Raw genomic sequence first — 4,952 nt, forward strand, 5'->3', positions numbered from 1 at the left:
CTGTAGACCAGGCTGGTCTCGAACTCACAGAGATCCGCCTGCCTCTGCCTCCCGAGTGCTGGGATTAAAGGTGTGCGCCACCACCGCCCGGCTGAACACTTTCTAGGAAAGAGGATGGCATATTATTACATAGTTCTTCTTAAAGTACTTGAACCTCAGGGCTAGAGCACCATTAGTACAAGATTCACAAGACCCTTTGGCATGAACTCTGTAACAGCAGGTGATTGACACTTCAGCCTCTACTTTATAGTGGTATATATATATATATGAGACAAGGATTATAGTGGTATATTATTTGTATTTTAATAAATAAAGCTTGCTTGAAGATCAGTGCAAAGCAGCCACACTAGTCAGCCATACGGGTCAGGCAGTGGTGGCAAATGCCTTTAATCTCAGCAACCACGCTAGTTACCCATAGAGGCTGGTGGTGTTATTACACACCTTTAATCCCAGCACTAGAGAGAAATATAAAATGGGAGGAGACAGATCTCACCCTCAGCCTCAATCTGAGGATTCATGGAGGCAGGATCACCCATTTTTGGTCTGAGGTAGAGGTAAGAGTCAGTGGTTGGTTGCTTTGCTTTTCTGATCTTCAGGTTGAACCCCAGTATCTGTCTCTGGGTTTTTATTATTTGTGCTATATTTGGCATCCAATGTTTGGGGTAAAAATTCACGAAAAAGCTGTTTGCTGGGAGAATCTCCCAAGAGACAGCATTTCTCTATAACTTTGGAGCCTGTCCTGGAACTTGCTCCGTAGACTGGGATGGCCTTGAACTCATAGAGATCCATCTGCCTTTGCCTCTTGACTGCTGGGATTAAAGACGTGAACCACCACCACCCGGCTGATCTTCAGGTTGAACCCCAATGTCTGTTTCTGGGTTTTTATTATTTGTGCTACTTACTTCCCTTTCTCTTCATGACATAAATGCCATGCGGATGATCCAGCAATGACACAATGTAGCCTGAACCCTTGAACGGCTGTATTGGAAGATAGCCTGGCTCATACACACTGAAAACACCACAGATAAACCTTTCAGATTTCAGGGTAAATTTTTACTTAAACACAACCTACCATTTTCTTTTAAAACGAAACAAAACAAACATATTTACTCATTTTATTTTTATGTGTATAAGTGTTTGGTCTGAATCTATGTGAGCGCAGGACATTTGTGCCTGGTGCCTGTGGAGGTCAGAGGGGACCCTGATTATTGGAACTGGAGTTATGGATGGTTGTGAGTTACCATGTTGGTGCTGGGGTTCAAACTCAGGTCTCTGCAAGAAGAAGTGCTCTTAACCACTGAACCATCTGGCCGGCCCCTCTACGATTGTCTAAGTGATCATTACACCTATCTTTTAGCCCTAGTGAACTACTAGAGAACAGAAGCCTATCTCACAGTCTTGACTCTATTCTTAACATGGTTAATGTGCAGTATTCTTCCACGTTGGTGTATAGCTACAATAAGATTCTTACTAAAATTTCAGCTTTTCTTTTTCTTCTTTCAGAATTTGGCAGACTAATCTTAAAATGTGTGTGGAAAGGCAAGAGACGCAGGACCACCAAAGTGATCTTGAGCAACTAAAGTGGCAAGAGGAAGACTCCCAGGTCTCAGTTTCAGAACATACCACAAAGCTACGGTCCTGAAGAGAGTGTGGAACTAGACTCGGTACTAGACGTCTGTGTTGACGGAACAGAACCGAGAATCCAGAAACAAATCTTCCCATTTACAGCTAGCTGATTATCAATAACGCTTCTAGATAATTCAATGAAGGAAAAAAAAATAGCCAGTCTGATATATGATTCTAGAATAACTGGATATCTACATAACAAAGAATGGATCTCCAGCCTGTACCTCACAGCACTAAACAAACAATGTTTTCAATTAACTCAAAACAAGCCAGACAAGTGACTCATCCCTCGAATTCTACCACCTGGGCTGGTGAGGAGGAAGATGACCATGAGTCTGAAGCCAGCTTGAGCTACAAGACAGACTGCCTCAACAGACAGACAACTAGACCAACAATTCACTCTAAATGAATCAAAGTCCCAAATGTAACCCTTGGTGTGATCCACAAGAGAAAAAGCAACTAAGGAAAAATAAACTAGGCGTCAGTAAATTCAAGCCTTTTGTGTTTCAAAGAATACCACTAACTATGTGGGGGCACATCTTAGGGCCAGCCTGAGCTACATAACAAGACCTTGCCAAAACCAAAACCAAAACCAAACAACAGCAACAACAACAAAAAACAGGGCACTGGCTGCTCTTCCAGAGGACCCAAGTTAGATTCCCAGTGCCCACATGGTGGCTCATCAACATCTGTAACTCCACCTTCCGGGAATCTAATGATCTCTTCTGTCCTCTGCCAGCACAGCATACATGTGCCGCAGACATACATGCAGGCACATACTCAGACACATAAAATAAATGGGGGCTGGAGAGACAGATGGCTCAGCAGTTAAGAGCACTGGCTGCTCTTCTAGAGGACCTAAGTTTGATTCCCAGCACCCACATGGCAGCTCACAACTGTCTGCAACTACAGTTCCAGTGGGTCCAGCACCTTCTTCTGGCCTCTGAGTCTGCACAGACATGCATGTAGACAAAATACCCATATATATAAAATAAAATAATTGTGAAAAATTAAAAAAATCTTAAGGAAAATAAGGTGGAGAACAAGAGAGAAGTCACTGGACCACACACACACATACACACACACACACACACATACACACATATACACACATAGGCAAACACATCCACAGACATTGACACACATACATGTAAAAAATGAAAGCACAATAAAGTACACAATCTCACTAGTCATTAAGAAATACAAAAGTAAAAACCACAGTGAGAAATGACCTTAGACCCACTGGGGCACCTCAAAGAGAAAAAGGGGAAATAACAAGTATCGGGAAAGGTGTGGGAAAATTGGAGCCTCATGTACAGCAGATAGAAACAGAAAATGGTGCTGCAATTTAGAAAGCAGTCAGGCAACTCCCTTAAAATTCAGACATAGAGTTCACATGGCGCAGACTGTCCGTGCTATGGTACGTATAGCAAAGAGAATTGGAAACAGATATCCACCAAAAATTACATGTATGCATTTATATATTATTATTTATAATAGACAAAATGTAGGAAAACCCTCGAGACCCATTGATTTAGTGAGCGGATGCACATGTACTTTTCCATCCCTTACAGCATCTCTGTTATGTGGAACCATCTTCCTACAGCGCAAAGCTAGGAGCCACCATTTCTTGATTCACTGCTGAATGGAATTTAGAAGCCAAGATCCAGGCTTTGGGTGTGCCCACTGCTACTGAGCATTGTCAGTGGGCTCAGCTCTATTTTCTGGTATTAGTTTAAATTTTAAAAAGAATAAAACTTGCAAAACACTCTCCTACCATCTCCTTAATACTCCGCATTTGTGGGTTATCCTTGGTAGAGTACCAAATCCTGCAGCCCCAAGGAAGCAAATCGCATATAACCCTTGGAAAGTACTGGTACACACAGCAAGACACTTGTTACAGCCACACGACCTGACCCATTCTTGCTGTCACAGCCTGAATCACTAGGCTGCATACAAATAGTGGCTTTAATATAAACAAAAGGAAGCCTTTGGATATTATAAACCAGTAAGGCATCAAAAGAGCAGAAGACCAATCAGAAATTTCAAACTGGTGGAGTTTCCCAAAAGGCATCTGGTTCTCAATTCTGACTTAACAAGGGGCAGTCTCTATATAACAGATACCAAAAACCCCATGAGAAACAGGGTAACAAGGGCCATGTTTTCCATATAAAAATCACTTCATGAGAATATGAAGACTCCATGTTGCTGTGCAGATTTATGAAGGAAACAGAATTCTTAATAGCACTTTGGGCATCTGCTCCTATCATGGAGGGGATAGCGCTTCCAAAAGCAAGCAGACAACATTTGCCTGGGACCTGCTATTATTACACCCTGTGCATATGGTAGCTAAAAACTCATTAGTTTTATAATTCTGGCTGAAGTTGGCAAGCCACCTCCAGAAATATTTCCTACAAGTGGAGTGACAGATGGCGATTTCCTTTGTTATAGGATGAACTGCTCAGGGTAGTGGCCACACACACACACATCATCCAAACGGCGTGTGGCTACTCTTATGTAAGATAATTAATTTGTTAATTTTCATGTAACTGGCCTCCTTTTCATCGTCTAAGAATATATTCTTGGTCAGGCTTACATAATTTCTTTCGAACAGAGATAGAAGGTGGACATGGCGAACACACATTTATCCCAGGACCCGAGAGTCTGAGACAAGAGGGCTGTGAGTTCAGGGACAGCTTGGGCTGTGTCGTTAAACTGTGTCTCAGAACAAAACAAAACAAGCAAACACTTGATTTGAGACTCCAAATCAAGCGGAATTAGAAATAAATTGCAGCAGCCACTACAAAGTGGGTATGGTCATCCCTGGATACCCCTGAGAGAATTGGTTCCAGAACCTTCCACATCTCTCTACCCCTGGGAATACGGATATATGAATGCTCAAGTTCTTTCTACGAAGCTTAGTATTTGCATAAAACATGTGTACATCCTCTTATGTGATGCATCCTTCTATTTTTAAGTTTTGCTAGCTGGGGTTCAAACTAACATCGTCACTAATGCCAGGCAAGCACACTACCTCTGAGCCACACCTACCCCCAAACTTATGCTTTAAATCATGTTTAGGTTATTCATAATACCTACTCAAGGTAATGCAAATATTTTCCATTCTGAGTTGCTCAGGGAACAAGGACAAGAAAGAGAAAGCTGTGCCTATTCAGTACAAACACAGTCACTACAAGCAACATCATCAATGCCATCATCCAAGGACAAGACACACTGAGTACTGAGTGCCTGGGACAAGGCAGGGGGCTATGGCAGGGAATGCCTATGCCCCTCTGCATTCCCAGGGACTCATCTTGGCAAGTAGC

Source organism: Microtus ochrogaster, chromosome 4, assembly GCF_000317375.1.
Source record: "Microtus ochrogaster isolate Prairie Vole_2 chromosome 4, MicOch1.0, whole genome shotgun sequence".
Lineage (NCBI taxonomy): Eukaryota > Metazoa > Chordata > Mammalia > Rodentia > Cricetidae > Microtus > Microtus ochrogaster.